We start from the raw sequence: 17,007 nt of genomic DNA, 5'->3' as shown, positions 1-17,007 counted from the left end.
ATTGATTGGAATCATGCCAGAGTCGGTGTCATCACCAAGATCCTGTGATTCTCTTAACGTTGGGCACTGAGGAGAAGGGACTTTTGATAAGTGTTTTGGGTTATAGGAAGAGAATTTTTTGCAACTTAGTTATGGGTTGACCAAAAAATACATAATCAGCAATAGAACATTGCAAATTAAATTTTAGAGGGTTGTGAAGGTAAAAATGCTCTGTTAAAAGATCAAATAGACTGACACAGTTTTGAAAACTGGGAGGTATTAGTTCTAGCTTCTTCCTCGTTTTGCTGCCTTGATGATCTTATAAAACAAAAAAGATATTAGCATCCGAGTGTGATTTTGGCCTTTAGAAGTAAAAACAGACAAACACACTGAATCTGGCTTTTCCTGGTCCCTCTTCCCATTGTCACACATAGTCAAGTCTTCAGAGTCTAGTTTCCCTCCATGCTGGACCGTACTGGCCAGGTGTTGGCAGTGGGGAGCAGGAGGCTGCATTCTATGGAAGGGTGACCAGGGCACTGTGGAGTGGGGAGTCTGGAGGTTCCTGTAGCCCTTCATCCCCAGTCTCTCAGTTCACACCCCAACCCCTTGCCAAGTACCCCATCTCTTGGGGGCCCCTGTGGAGGAGTGGTGGGGTAGAGATTCTCCATTGCTCTGTCAATATGAATGGAGGGTGACAGAAAGGGTCATCTCCCACTCATTCCTTTGGAGAGATGGGTTTTAGTTGAAACTCATTCCTGTGTGTCTTCCTTAGAAGTGTTAAAATTGGCAGTTGAATTTTCAAGTATTTTCAGGTGCTTTTTAGGTTAATTAGACCTTCATAAGTAAGCTTGGGGAGTTAGTATTCCCTTTAATGGCTGATTCTGTGGGGAAAAATAATTCTAGCTAACATTTTCTTAGTGTTTATTTTTTATCTTTATTGTTGAATGTATTACAGATGTTCCTCATTTTCCCCCCACCGACCCCCTCCTCCCCACTCCCACCCCCCTCCTGCCTTTTCCCACACTGTTATCTGTGTCCATTGGTTACATATAAATTTTTTTATTTATTTCTTCCCGCCCCCCAACCCCCTTCCCTTTGAGGTTTGTCAGTCTTACAAACAATTTGTACTTCTTAATCCCTTCACCTTTTTCACCCATTCCCCCAACCCCCCTCCCATCTGGCAACCAACAAAATGTTCTCTGTATCTATGAGAATGTTTCTGTTCTGCCTGTTCATTTTGTTTGTAGATTCCATTGTTGATAGATATGTATTCATTGCCATTTTGTTTGTTCATATATTTTATCTTCAAAAAGACCCTTCAACATTTCATATAATAATGGTTTGGTGGTGATAAACTCCTTTAACTTTTTCTTGTCTGGGAAAGTCTTTATATGGCCATCGATTTTAAATGACAGCTTTGCAGGATAGAGCAATCTTGGTTGTAGGTTCTTGGTTTTCATCACTCTGAATATTTCTTGCCACTCCCTTCTGGCCTGCAAAGTTTCTTTTGAGAAATCAGCTGACAGTCTTATGAGAACTCCCTTGTAGGTAATTATCTGCTTTTCTCTTGCTGCTTTTAAGATTCTCTCTTTGTCTTGAACCTTTTGCATTTTGATGATGATGTGTCTTGGTGTGGGCCTCTTGGGGTTCATCTTGTTTGGGACGCTGTGTGCTTCCTGGACTTGTATGTCTGTTTCCTTCACCAAGTTAGGAAAGTTTTCTGCCATTATTGTTTCAAACAGGTTTTCAATTTCTTGTTCTCCCTCTTCTCCTTCTGGTACCCCCAAGATGCGAATGCTGACACGCTTGAAGCTGTTCTAGAGGCTCCTTACACTCTCCTCATTTCTTTGGATTCTTTTTTCTTTTTGCTGCTCTGATTGGGTGTTTTTTGCTTCCTTATATTCCAAATCGATTGTTTGCTTCTTGGCTTTACCTACCCTACTATTGAATCTGTGTAAATTATTCTTTATTTCAGTTAGTGCCTCCTTCATTTCTGACTGGTCCTTTTTTATGTTCTTGAGGCCCTCCCTAAGTTCACTGAGGTTCTCACTAAGTTCATCGAGCATCCTTATAAGCAGTATTTTGAACTCAGCATCTGTTAGGTTGCTTATCTTTATTTTGCTTAGTTTTTTCTTGGGGTTTTGTTCTGTTCTTTCATTTGCGACCTGTTTGTCTCCTCATTTTGACTCCCTCCCTGTGTTTGTTTCTGTGTATTACTTAATGAGAGGTATGGGGCTATCTGAGACCAGATGCTGCTTGTTTGAAAGAATTTAGGAAAACCTGAAGCAGGATCCAAGTCAGGCCAATCCTATGGTAAAGCAACTGGCAACAGCTTGGGTGGGCCTGAAAGTTGTGTGGGGTGGGGCGGGGCCTCAGGGAGTCAACAGGGCGGGGCTACCAGTGTGAGCCAGGTTGCTGGAGTCCCAGATATGGCGGCTGTCTGCCGCCCCAGGGAAGGGCTCACCAAAGGAACAAAGGCCTCTGACAGCACGTTTGTCCTGGAGAAAGCCCCCTCTCCAGCCCTCACTCCAGTGCCAAACAGCTCAGCTCTTCCCTGTGTGTCTCTGGCGCCCCTCGAGCTGCCTCCCCTCCAAGCTTAGAGGGAGAAAGTCGGATAAGTCCGTGCGCGGGCCCTTTAAGGAGCTGCCCTGGGATCCAGCCGCCTCAGCCTCCCTGAGCCTCAGTTCCCGCTGGTTTTCCAGCCAGAAGTTATGGGGATTCTCTTCCTGGCACTGGAACCCTGAGCGGGGCACCTGGTGTGGGACGGGGACCCCTCAGTCCGCAGGGAGGACCTTCCCAGCCAAGGTGTCCTCCTGATTTTTATCTGCCACACGTGGGTGTGGGACCAGCCCGTCCCCTCCGCCCCTCCTACCAGTCTGGATGAGGCTTCTGCTTTAATTCCGTAGTCGTAGGACTTCCATTCAGCTTGATTTCAGGCGGTTTTAAATGATGGTTGTTCAGTAGTTTAGTTGTAACTTTGTGGTGGTGGGAGGACGCGATACCGCGGTTACCTATGCTGCCATCTTGACCGGAAGTCTCCTTAGTGTTTATTTTGCCGGAACTGTCATTCTGCCTACATTGTTGTATCTGTATGCAGACCAGGCGTTCTGTTTTCTTAGCCTCACCTTACAGCCTGAGGATTAGGCTCACATCTCAGCCTCACTGTTGTCTTCTCATTGTGCCCACCCCTTCCTCAACCAAGTCTTCACTTAATTTATCTTAAAATTTTTTTTTAAGCCAGTGACTCAGAATCAGGCCTTTCATGAATGGGAGGCTGCCCCTAGACAGGCGAGCAGTGAGTCGTGCTCGGGCCGCCGCCGACGGTGAGTAAAGGGGAGGGCAGCTCCAGCCTCGCCTTTCAAGGACAGGATTTGATGCTGGGCTCTACAAACCCTGTGAAGCTGAGAAGTTGCTCGTGTACGGCTTCCTACGCAGAGCAGTCCAGTGTGACTGTGAGGATCTCTGGGGCCAGAAGGACTGTGTTTTATGTTAAATAGCTTTGGGTGGGCTCAGGGATTCTAGCCACAGCTGCATTCCAGAGACAGTTGAGAGCCATGGCTGGTAATGACATCATCTCCACAGGTGCCAAGGCCCCCCCCCACCCCCCCACCCCCCGCCTGCCTTTACTCCCTCTCCTTTTCTTTTTAAAGGACTTCTAAGCACTTCTGTGAGGTTTCGTTGCGAAAATAAGTATGCAATCCAATTCTGGGTGTGGGTGCAGAGGCAGGGAGATGAAAATACAGTGCTGTTTGAAAACCACACAGTCCCAGAAATTCCAGTGTTCGGTTACTTACGTTCAATCACTCCCGAGAGATTTTGAGGAGAGGGGTGGGGACGGAGGAGGGGATAGAGACTAGAGGAGAAAAAGCCTTGGACAAACAGAGTGGAGGGCTTTTGTGCCCTCTGTTTCCCGCCTAACTGAGGCTGGACTACAGTATTTCTGAGAGATCTCTGATTTCCAGCATTTTGTAGAGCTTCAAGAGCTGTGATTCCTAATGTCAAGCTTAGTTTCAAGGGATTGGATCTTTTTAATGCTAAATTTATATGTTTGTTGAATAAAATTTGGAATAGAGAGAAACATAATAAAAGCCAGCCTTATTCTGACTTGCAGACATAATCACTTAATATTTTGTTTTTATCCTTGGACTCTACATTTATAGCTTATAGAATAAATACTTCAGGAAATTTGTATACATTTCCCAAAGCAGGGCTCATATGTTTGCTTTTGATGTCTATTTTTACTCAATTTTGTATACAGTTTGCCATGCTAAATTATTTAAAAGGTAGAATTTTAGGACTGTGAGGCACTTTAAGAGCTAATGAATCTACCCTCTCTATATTTTATAGATGAAGAAAATTAGTAAAGTGAAGTTAAGTGACTTTTTCAAAGTTATAATGACTTTCAGAGGTGGAAGTAGAAGTGGCTTCCCTTATTTCAGTATACTTTTAACTACACCATTCTGTCCATTTTACTCTATTCACGGGAGGATTGGTGAAGTATCATCCTTCGCAAAGATAAATTCCAGCCCACTGCCTCAGAGAGTTTAACCCATCTAACTATAACTTGGAGTATGAAAACAATGTGGCACATTGAAACCACCCAAACACACCTGTGTAGTTGAACTAATTTGCCTCAAGTGATTTGAAAACTATTATGATATGGCTGGATTGCTGCTATTTCAGGGTTATTTTTGATGTAATCCTGAAAGGAACGGAGGTTAAAATGTATGTTTTAAGTAAATAAGCATATTTAAAGTTTCTCTTTTCTATCATGTTCAAACCGATAAATCACTTAAAACTTTTTAGTGGTTTTGCCACTGTTAATTATCATCTCATATGCCAGTTTTCTTCTACTCTGGAATATATTTGCCATATTTTGCTAAATTCCTATAGGAATTTTTACTGTGTAGCACAATCTTATGGCATTTCTTCTATTGTTGTCTTGAAATGTGAATGTTTATGAATGTTCATTCTCCATGGGCTTGTGTGTTAGCACCTCAGGGACGAGAATATTGTCATTCTCCTGCCTTTTTCCTGCCTTTCTCTCCCCCTGCACTTCGCCTGTCTCCATAGTACTAGCAGAGCACCTTGTAGGTTCTCACTATTATGACTATGACTTGTTAGAAAGGTTCTGAGCATCATTAGGGCAAATGAGGGAACATGACCTCTTCTCTGCTCTCTGTGAGTTGCTAGTGTTGCTGGCACTGATCTGGGGAGTATCTGCAGAAAAAGCAATGATTTGCACAATTTTTCTTTGTTTTGGTCAACAGGTAGTTAGGTGTCTTTTTTGAGGCAGTTGTGGATTTAGACAATAGATTGACACAAAGAGTCTCAGCCTCGCCCTCACCTCTGTTTGACCTTAGTCAGTCTAGAAGAAACTGTATAAGCTGGCTGAAGCGACTCTGATGAGATGGGAGGGACATTTGAAAAAAGGGTGATGGAGATTCCTCAGTTTCTGTTTTTCTTGGAAAAATCCTTCCACAAGAAATCTTTAGTATATTGAATTATGCATCGTGAAGGCTTGCTGACAATTTTGTACATTTCTTGGTTTTCTGTATCTTGAGGGAAGAACTGAAGGTGGAATGAGGGGAATGAAGAAACGTGCAGTTGAAAATCTGAAGAATAAGAAGTAGGAAAGAAAAGAAATAATTGCTAGTATGTATTTGTAGGTAGGGGAGGAAGGAAAGGAGAAAGAATGAAAAAGCCATCAAGAAATAAGGATAAGTGGCCAAATACTAGGGTGGGGACCAACTCTGAATGTCATTTGGCAAAGTTGATTATGCTTTTGGTTCTTTTCCAGAAGTTTTTCGAATCATCGGGTGGGTGGGGGAACTCCACTACAGACGACAGCTTGAGTGTCGGAGAAATATGACAGAAATAGCTTGAGTGACTCAAGTGGGAAGAAACAGAATTAAGTAATTTTTTTCACCCTTTTTTCTGGCAGTGCTTGTTTCTTATAATTTGTACTTATTTGTTCTCTAGTGTTGTACCAGGCGGTTTGTTCAGTGTAACGTAAAGAATCTCCTTTATCAACTGCTTGATCCCCGCCCTGGCTTTCTCTAAGCGGCTTGCCTTACAATAGGCCTGGGGACTCTCTCCATCTCCCAGCTTGTTCACTGTGGGCAAGTGTCAGGACACAGAAGATGTGATGCAAAGGGAGCTGATTCCAGGAGCTTCACAGGAAAGCGCCTTTCGTGGACCGAGTACACTTGTGTGGTCTCTGTGTGTGGGCACACACGCATGCTCTTTTCCCCTGAAAAGCAGTGCATAGGCGTGATATCCTTGTGCAGAAAGTTTCACATGTTGCTAGAGTGTGATCTCATGTCTCGTAAGGCTTTTTCACATTCATTATATTTAAGTAATAGTGGATCTGCATATTGTCTAAGCCTTTTAGAATCATTTTCCACCTGGTTCTGTTTGGTTCAGTGAAAAGAGTGAATTAATTTGGGGATTAATTTTACCATTGGAAAGGAACTCTACTTCCTAAAGAAATTTATGTTTACTGTTGGGTTCTAGTATCAGTCGCATTATTTCCTGATCGGGGCTGGGCCACCTGTGACATAAGCGCTAGGAACTGAATTGTGTCAGCACTGCTTCTTAAGGCCTTTATCCTAATCCAGGCGTCCTTGGGTCTTTTCCGTGCCAGCCAGCTAGGCGGTAGCAGTGGTCAGAGACCTGGACTGCAGGTGTGAGTTCTGAGGACATCTGTGATTACTTAGTGAATTTGTTACCGTTAAATGTGAGTTGGTGATTTTCTTTGGTCTCTGTTTTGACTGCATGAAGGTAGTGGTTTTTATATTATTTGCAATTTGATTCTCCTTGAGTGAAGTGAATCTCAATGAATTCTGTCTCACAGGGTACTGTTATGCAGCAAAGGAAAAGGGAGGATGAGGGCCAGTGAGGAACCAACTCTAGGGCTTGTATGGTTCAGATTTGGGTTTTGGGATTTGTTTTGGCCAGGTTTACTGGAGGACGGTATTTATATAGATAGCCCTAAACGTTGTATGTAACTGTCACAGAATTATATCTGATATTCCAGAAAAATAGATGAGTGGGTTTCTTGTCTGATGCCGCGGTTCCGATAGCCACAGCCACTGCTTTCTCAGATGGGCACTTCTTCACTTTCCCCTGTTCCTGCAACTGCTGTGGTCTGTCCCAGCTTCAGTGGTGAAAGGAAGACGGTCCTCTGAACCTTCGTGGGATAAATGCTGGGCATGAAGAAGAGATTGTAGTAATACCTGTAGTTAAACAAACACACAAAAAGCAGCCACTGTTCTACATGTTCACACTGTCTTGCAGCCCTAGGGAATCAGAAGCTCAGCAGAGCGAGGTGCATTGGGAAAAGAAGATACCAGGAAGAAAGGGTGTTTGGGAAAATGAGCTCCATTTGAGAAAGTGCCGAGGGATAAATTTATTTAGAAACTTGAGCTCATCACCTGGTTGATTTAAAATGTTAAAACAAATGACAACTGCCTGGCAGATAGTTTAAAAATGATCCTTCAGTCTCTTAGCTCACTTTAAATTTTCTTAGTCTCTAGTATCTGTGATATAAAGGATGGGCGAAATTATTTTGCTATATCCCTCCCAGGTCTAAAATGGTATGATTTAGAAGGACTACAAAAATATATTATTGTAGGAATTATTTCAGAGCCATTTCTGTTTTCTTCTCACTTTTCTTAGAATTTAATACCTTTTTGAAGATAATGATCCTTTAAATGAGTCTTAACCCATGAGAACCAATTATGTAGGGTAAAGATAGTAAATCCCACACTCCACGTTTTCCTAATATGAATCTTAAAAGATGGCATGAGATTTCTCATTATAAATGTGCCAAAATAATATTTGTTGCATTAGAGGGCTATTGAATTTACTTTAGGCTTACTTTATTGAATCGTTAACCTTGGATAATAGAAAAATGAGATTCTGATGCCTGGAATTGTTTGAAAAATAGGTGCATTGAGTTTATTTTCTTATAACCTCATTTCTTTCCACCCAAATATACTGCGGCTAACTTTGTGCACAGGGGTGTGTTTTTTGCGGTCGAGGATACAGAAATGAGTAAGATAGACTTGTTTAGTAGGGCGGGTAAGATGGGAATCTGGGGCCTCTACTGTAGGAAAGTGTCAGCTCTGGAACAGACACAGGGAGTGCTGTGGGCAGCCTGTGGGCATCTGGAGGAGGGAAGGATGGCACTGAGCTTGGAGTGGCCAGAACGTGTTTGGCAAGGTCATAGCATGTAGCTGAATTTTGTCCTGCGTAGTGGTAATGATGATGGGCATGCTACTTGCCTGGCTGACACTTCTGAGAAGAGACCAGAGACTGAGGGAGTGAGCCTGGAGACTCAAGCCCCCCTGCCCCCCTCATAATGAATAGTACTGAGCAGAAATTCTAGGAGGGTCTGGCCAGAGCCTGGAAGACTGTATTTCAGGTGGAAAATTGGGTTTTCTTTGTACAGCTGCTGAGCTTTTCCAAACAGATGAATGGTGTGATCAGAACTGGAGTTTATGAAGATAGCTGAGTGGATATTCGGAGTAGGATTAACTATTTATGTGAAATTTAGTTATGAGAAAAAGTTACCCATTATAGTTTATTTACTGGTTTTATTTTCTTTAATAAGAATCTCCTGTTTGTAATTTTAATTGAAGTTTTTTTCTCACAATACAAAAGCCATCAAATTGTTTAGGCTACTATCCACTGAAGAGAACTAAGTACATACACTTCACTTCAGATAAAAAGTGAGGAATAATCAGCTTAATGTCTTGATTGTGATCTTTCTCCATCCAATATGTTCAGTTATTTATTTTGTAATTAACCCTATCTCTTCACATTCCTCTCTCTCCCTCCTCTTCCCTCTCTCTCTTTTTCTCAGTGTTCTGAACATTTTATTTGGTTAATTAAGAGTGGGTATATTCCAGTTTCCCCTCCACTCCCAATTTATTAAGCTTCTATTTCCATTTTAATGTACTATTTTAGGAAAGTTCTTGTCCTCTTTCTGGCAGTAGTTTGTCTAATTCTTGTCAACATTATTTGATGTCGATAGTCTTGAAATTCAAAGTAAAAGTATTTTGGGAAGAAAGTCCAAGTCTCGTACTAGAAAGCCAAAGAGTTGGAGTTGAAACTTAGATCTGCCTGAATACAGTCATTTTACACCGATGAGCCCTGCTTTCCTTATCTGTAAAATGGAAGCATTGATAGTACATTTCTCATTTAGAGCGGTCATGAGAAACGAAATGAAATGAAATGATATGTGCAGATTGCTCAGCATAATGTTGGCATAGGTTGTTTATAAGCTGAAATAGCACAAATTTTAGAAGCTCAGTGTTTATGAATCTAAAAAATGTAGTTGATTCAATTGATGAATAATTTTTGAATTTTTTAGTTCTAACTTTTCTTTACAAATTTAGTATTTGAAATTACCCAATTTTTAAAACACTAAGCACTCATTTTATTTTATGTACTGTAATGAGTGAAACTTGTGTCCTCAATAGTTTCTTTAATTTCCCCCCACAGACTGTCATTCTACACGTTGAGTTCTGTTTTGTGTTAATTTTTACTGCCCGCCCCCCCCCCCCCCCCCCCATGAAATGCAATAGTCCTGCAGTGTCTTAGTGGAAACATTGTTCCCTTTGTTAGGGCTAAAGAAGTGCCTTTGTCATTCCTTTGAGACATTCTGCAGATGCCATTTTGCAGTTCTGAAAAATATGTCCCTGTCCTCCTTGTGCTGTGTTCAGTTGTGCGTGTGTATGCCTTGGTATTTTAATGAAGTTGTAGTGAAAATTTGACAGTGATACTTGTCATTTGATAACAAAACAAAAAAAAAAAGGCTCTGTCCTCTGTCTCTCTGTAGCGCTGTGTGGTCTGAAAGTAGATCCCTCCTGGGCTTAGCTATGCCCTCAGATTTTGATGCTTTTTGACTAACCCCATAGGAAACTGTTAAAACAACTTCTGAGTAAGAACTCTAAGCCCTTTGTTGAGGTGTATTGCTTCTTAAAGGTCTCCTAGTTTACATGTTCTTAATAGCATTTTCAGTGGCAAGTATACACTCTAATTTGCTAAGTGGCTTTATTCCTTGTATTAATTAAGAGGAGATGTGGGGGCAAAAATCTGTTGGGAAATTGCCCTGATAAAATCCAGGAAATTCTTCTCATTCTTTTAAATTCAGTTAAAATCTAACTTTAAAAAAAAAAAAAAAAGGCCTCTGATGTATGTGCTGCTTGAGTCCAGTAATTTCTTGCATATAGTGCCAAGCTCAAAGAGAGGAATAGTATGAATGTTCCTCTGTGTTTTAGGTAAATTTATACCACATGGCGCGGTACCGGTTTGTTATAACATTGCTGGGACTTTGTCTTTTTGTATTGCCTTTAAAACTGCTGAACAGGAATATAGAAATAAAGGGAGAACACTTCCCATTTTTTGCTTTAATAGACTTTATTTACATTTTTTCTTAATTACAATAATAACATGTTCATTGAAGAAAAGTTGGTAAAATAGAATAATACAGATTAAGAAAAATGTCCTGTTGTCCACATTCAGAAACAACCACTGTTACCATTTGGCTGAGCACTTCCGTCTTTGATCTGTCAGTTTTGTACATGTGGGTTAAAACAACAGCATTATCCTTTTAAACCTGCTGATTTTTCCTTGGCACGATATGGCAAATGTGACTTCATAAATACTTCAGATAGTAGTGCTTAATTTTGGAAAAGCTAATTCATAGGGCATTCATTCTTTAGATGGACTCATTAAAAGTTCTCAATTAGTTGAAAGTGTGTACATTTATTGCCTACAGATACTTGTGTCAGAAAGGGATAGGCCAGATCTATTTGGATGTTTTTCAGGATCATAAAAGCATAACAAGTCTATATTAGAACTATTAAGAAGCCTTCGAAACAAGTAAAGATCTTATCACAGAAGCCCTGGTTGGTCCTGGACAGCTGGCTCCCTGATTTCCAACAAGAGCTGATTCTGCTGTGGCTCGACTCCCATCATCTGTGGCAGAGGTACACAGGGATCACAGTGTGTGTATATGCCCAGCCATCAGCTGGACTTGTTTTATATAATGAAACCAAGCCCTGTGCCATACCGTTCCATCTGTTTCTTTTAAATAAATATACAGTCGGTACAGGACAGATCCTATTACAGTAAACTCCATGGCAGAAATAAATTTTCTTTATATGGATATTCCTATATAATTAGGGTTCTAAGAGGGAAGAAACTCTCCCAAGGGGATTGGTGGATACTGGGGCCACTCCTTCTTCAGAAGAGAAATGTACTTTAGGCCTTGCCTCATTACACTAGACTCCCAACAGGAAGAATATTTACTTTTTAGATACAGATAATAAGACAGCAAAACCAAATTTCCTTATTTTGTTATAACTATGCAGTTCTGTTGGTTCATTCAGTATTTATTGACTTTAGATGTTCCAGTATGATTAACATGGGATTTATAGGGAATAATGGGAGGAGATAATAAGGGATTGAGAAGAACGATATGAGATAGTTCTAAATATTGTGGAACCCAAACTGCTTGAGTAGAACTAGTGAACATCATTAGACTGGGTTGACTATGGTGAGAGGAAAAGATCAGACAGATGGTGACAAAGGGGACGTTAGCTGTGGCAGTTACGTTGGTTTACGTGAGTGCTACAGTTCCCTCCTTTTGTTTGATATAGATGTATGCACGCACACATTTCTATACATTTTAGTAGAATATATCCATGTATATGTTTCCTTCAGTGCGTATGGTCATAGATAGGTCCTAGTCTGTCATAGTTCAGTTTTCGTAGGTAACTGCAGATGTAGTCCTTTCTTACCAAGGGCAGACCATACGAAGTCCTGTTGACCTACTGCATCTAGAGGCAATGTCTTGTCTCACAGAACATGGTCTACAGGTGATGTTCATTCCTCTGGTTCTATTTCCATCAGCCTGTGTGTCAGTGGTCGGCCCCATCGCTGAGGTTTCCCCCAGGACAGTACTCCGGACTGTCCTGTAAATCACATACTGTAGGTCCTCAGTTGTGTGATTGATTAATGGGGTAGGTCATTAGGTAAGTGAAAGCAGTGACTGCTCTGGGTATAGCTTGTCCTTGAAGTGTGGTTCCTGATTAGATCTTACTGCCCTGGTTCTGTCCACTGGGAGATTGCCTGTACCCACCATATTTATCTCAAGGTCATTTTGGAGAAGGGACTGCGTTACTCTTAGCCAATTTTAGTTTGAATTCCCCATTCTTGGCATCCTGCTTTCTCTGCCAGTAGGTGTAGCTGGAGGGGCAGAGATCCCCTGCTGGGTTGGGTGTCCTCTCTCAGACTTCTCTTTCACAGCCCTGTGATTTGTGAGTGTTTGTGTACTGTAAACTCCCAAATAACTTAATTGTGTTTCCCTCTATCACAAGTTGGATTCTGGGTATCCTTCCTGTAGCTTAAAGATCAGTAACGGACCTATTGTTAAATTTGGTAATAAATTGTCTATTGTTAATCTTATACCTGGAAGTCTTAATAAGAACATGGCAGTCTGAAGGCTCATTTCATGTTGAGGTGTGTGAGGGAAGGGGTGGCGAGCAGAAGACAGGCTGTGACTCTGTGGGAGCAGTGCTCAGCGCAGGAGGTTGTACTGAAGTGTTCGGTCTTCATCTTGGCGGCCCTGCAGAGCCATTGGAAGCCTTTTAGAAATGATGATTATTGTTATTATTTCTTTTAAAGAAAGAGACATAATTATAAATATATGTACTTTAGAAATTTTACATGACAGCTTTTCTGGATAATTACCTAATTTACCTGAATAGCTATTCTGGTGATTTGTAGTGTCAGTTAAAGGAGCCTGCCTCTGGAGGCCTTGTATTTTATTTTTTTTATTGTAACTTCTAGATGACATTTCCAACTCCAGTAATGCTCATGTATTTCTCTGTGCAGTAAAATCCAGTACTATGAATTTTGCTTTTATTGGTGGTATTTATTATAATGGTGATTAGGATCAACTATTTATTTAACTTAATTGTAATAGTAAATCTTATTGTTACCAATTAAGTACACTGTGTTTACTACGGGATAATAATATGAAGTTTGAGACTACTGATTAAAGTAAAGCTATCTTTGGTATTTGTTGCTCTTTATTAGATAACTCTGTACCCAGTCTTTCTGTGTGCCAGGCTGGGGATTCAAATGTGAGTAAGAAGACTGAGCTACTGCTGAGTTCACAATAATACCAACTGATACCAAGAATTCAGAAATGGTCCCTTTGACAGTAGAAATACACGTAGAGAAAGGACAACAAAGTGAGCTTGCATGGATAGAGGAAAGGCTTGGGAGTAATGTCTGTACTATTGTGTGTGTCTATGTTACTGGAATATGGTTTGTAGCCATATACTAGCGAATGAATATGATCCTGTTATTCACTTGCCATCAAATGTTCCTTTGACGACCTACCATATGCCAGGTACTATATTATACTGTGGGGGAAATGGATGTAAGACTGTAGTCTTGACTCTTAGGAATCTGATCGTTCCCACGAAGAGGCAATCAGTTAATAGCAAAGAGAGGCATTCTGGGGACTGGGAATTGCCTTGCAAAGCTGATAAATAAATTTTTCATTTTTTTAAAAATTTTTTATTTTTATTTTTGTTACAGATGTTACCCCGTTGACATTCTCCTCCCCATCCCCCCACCCTGCCCCATCCCCGCCTTTGTTGTCAGTGTCCATTGGTTATGCATACATGCATATAAGTTCTGTGGTTTATCTCTTCCCCCCTCACCCCTTCTTCTGAGGGATGTCAGTCTGTGCCCTACTTCCATGTTTCTGGGTCTACCGTTTTCCTCAGACTGTTATGTTCCTTATATTCTGTATATAAGTGAGATTATGTGGTATTTGTCTTTTTCTGCTTGGCTTATTTCACTTAGGATAATACTTTCCAGGTCACTCCATGTCGTCTCAAAGGATAAGAGATCTTTTTTTCTTAGAGCTGCATAGTACTCCATTGTGTATATGTACCACAGCTTTTTTATCCATTCGTCTACTGATGGACACTTGGGCTGTTTCCAGATCTTAGATATTGTAAATAGTGCTGCTATGAACATGGGGGTACATATGTTCTTCCTGATTGGTGTTTCAGGCTTCTTAGGGTATATTCCTAGAAGTGGGATCACTGAGTCAAATGAAAGTTCAATTTTTAATTTTTGAGGTAATACCATATTGTTTTCCATAGTGACTGCACCAGTCTGCATTCCCACCAGCAGTGTACTAGAGTCCCCTTTTCTCCACACCCTCGCCAACACTTGTTGTTTGATGATTTGTTGATGGCGGTCATTCTGACAGGTGTGAGGTGATACCTCAAAATTTTTCTTAATGAGTCATTTTGCTTAATATTTAATGGAATCAAATGTGTGAGAAGGGGACTCCTTTTGTAAGTCACCTTAATCATTGCTTAAGGAATATTTGTTTAATACATGAATTTTTTATGTAAGAATAGATTTTTACAAACTAGTATTAATTCAAAAGAATATTTGCATTAGTTGCTACTGGCTGTTTCTTCATGGAAAGGATACTTTTATTTCTTTCTTGTTTTTTCATTGAAATTTATAGGAAGTATCACTGTCCTAGGGTATTTTTTTTTTTTTTAATATATTTTTATTGCTTTTTAGAGAGAGAGGATGGGAGAAGGTGAAAGAGATAGAAACATTGATGAGAGAGAGCCATGGATCGTCTGTCTCCTGCACGGCCCCTACTGGGCATCGAGCCCACAACTCGGGCATGTGCTCTGTCTGGGAATCAAACCGGTGACCTCTTGGTGCAACTGAGCCACACCTACCAGGCTGTCCTAAGGTTTTTATTCAAGCACTTTTCTGAAGACAGTGGGTGGGTATATGTTTAAATTCAAGAGAAACAAATTATAATTATGGATGTGAACTTTCACAGTCTTCTCAAAATAAAAGCTTGAAAAAGTTTTAATGCTTTTCTTCTACAAAGACTAAATATCCCTTTCTAAAGAGGACTAAAACAAAGGTAGTATGTCAAGCATATGTGGATCTTTATATTGTTCCCACCTTCCCTAGTAATTAGTGGAACACCTCAAAGTGTTGGTTGAGCCTTTTTGGTCATAATTTCAAACCATAAAAAGTGTAGAAATATTTATGTGGGGAAGTTCAAATAACAGTGGACATTGCTATTTTGAAGAATGTAGGCATTTTGGGAGTCAAGGAACAAAAATATAACATTAGATTTATGAAGGCAAGCAAAAAAAAATATGGATATTCAATAAGATCTTTCTATTATATGAAACAAATTAGATACGTTGAAAGTGTCTTAGCTTAAATTTATTAAATATGAATGTAGTTGGGAAGAAGTGTAAAGGCTTTGTGAACTGTAAGGCCCTTGCAAATGCATACTTGGTGAAACACACAGATTTTTTAAGCTTCATATGACTACCATCCTGTTTTGTTTGGGTGTAGAAGAGGACACAGCCATGGAGGTACATGTTATTTAATTGGTAGAAGGGGGAAGTGGAAATAAGAGTAGGGAAGGAGTATTGCATCTGTAAAATTGATATATTTTAGGTTCAAAGCCATGGGCGTTTCCAAGTCATGGTCTTTAAACCAAGATTGGACAGTTTAGTAACTAAAATTTACTTGTATAATTAGGTTGTAAGCACTTTCAGGACATTTATTTGTATACCCTAAAGTGTTATATTGACCACACTTATTTTTAATATTATGAGTTACTTTTCTGGACATTGACCCCTTACCCTTGCACTAAGCAAAATACCTCGTTTCTGCTGTCTGTGGCCATCTCTTTGCTTTGCAGTCACAGTTTATTGTGTACATCACAGTTTGCTGCTCTTATGTTTTCTTGTTCCTAGTCCTTATAATCAAAGTAGATTTCTTTTCTTTCTTTCTTTCTTTTTTTGCTAATCCTCACCCAAGGATTTTTTTTCCATTGATTTTTAGAGAGAGTGGAAGGAAAGGAGAAGAGGGGAGGAGGAAGGGAGGGAGGGAGAGAGAGAAGGATGTGTGAGAGAGACACCTTGATTGGTTGCCTCCCCCACAACCCTAACTGGGGCCTGGGATCAAACCTGCAACCCAGGTAAATGCCCTTGACTGGGAAATGAACCTGTGACCCTTTGGTCCGAGGTCCAACACTCTTAACTGCTGAGCCAGACCAGCCAGGGCTAAAGTAGATTTCTTGTACACAACAAGAAATCTTGCTTTTTTACTCAACCTGACAATCTCTGTCTTTTAATAGGCACATTTAGACCATTTATACTTAATCTAATTATTGATGTGGTTGAGTAACATCTTGCTATTTGTTTTCTCTTTGTCTCCTTTTCTGTCTTCCTCCAGATTGGGTGTTTTTCTCTATCATTTTACCTCCAGTATTGGTTTACTTGTTATTCTTCTTTGTTCTATTGTTACTCAATCTAAATTGAACTCATTAACTTGGCTCCACACCCCCACTAACTATGTCACTGAATAGCGTTGTCATACAAATGATTGCTCATTATCTTTGACCAATTTCTTTATCTTTGCTTTTTTTTTTCTCTTCCTTAATTCCCATGTGTCACTGGCTTCTTACCATTTTACTAATTAAATATTTCTTGAATTTATCCACTTTATTCTATGGATATCTTCCATTTTCAGATACTATAACTTACATAAAGCTAAGCTCTCTCACTGTTCAGTTTTAACTTTGGCAGCTAAAGAAACGCAAGCCCCAGCATAGATGAAGAAATGACAAACTATTTGTTTTCACTCCGGTCTCTTGAGAAATCAAAACAAGAAGTTTTATTATAATAGTAAAATTTTAAAAAAATATCTTCGATAACTTATGAATTTTTCTGAGTTTATCTGATCACAGTATAGAGCAGCCCTCAGGCTTTCCATTAAACCAGCGGTTCTCAGCCTGTGGGTCGCGAACCATTTGGGGGGTTGAACGACCCTTTCACTGGGTCATCTAAGACCATTGGAAAACACATATTTCCGATGGCGATTCATAACAGTAGCAAAATTACAGTTATGAAGTAGCAACGAAAATAATTTTAC

The 17,007-nt window shown here is 40.2% G+C and overlaps 1 protein-coding gene across 16 annotated transcripts in view; it reads left to right on the top strand.

Annotated features, from left to right (window-relative positions):
- Positions 1 to 17,007, top strand: part of EPB41L2 (erythrocyte membrane protein band 4.1 like 2) — a 206,369-nt gene that overhangs the window by 46,514 nt on the left and 142,848 nt on the right. For 13 of the 16 annotated variants that reach the window (XM_036248011.1, XM_036248016.1, XM_036248015.1 and 10 more), the window contains exon 1: positions 6,631 to 6,718. The exons of 2 other annotated variants lie outside the window; for them this stretch is intronic. The gene's annotated coding sequence lies outside the window, so the exon portion shown is untranslated. Of the gene's footprint in view, positions 1 to 6,629; positions 6,719 to 17,007 lie in introns of those variants that run through there. One more of the 16 variants, XM_036248003.1, reaches the window with a different exon arrangement.

The sequence above is a fragment of the Molossus molossus genome, unplaced genomic scaffold (genome assembly GCF_014108415.1).
Source record: "Molossus molossus isolate mMolMol1 unplaced genomic scaffold, mMolMol1.p scaffold_m16_p_8, whole genome shotgun sequence".
NCBI lineage: Eukaryota > Metazoa > Chordata > Mammalia > Chiroptera > Molossidae > Molossus > Molossus molossus.
Note: the sequence above shows the minus strand (reverse complement) of the source record. Positions and strands in the feature narration are given on the sequence as shown.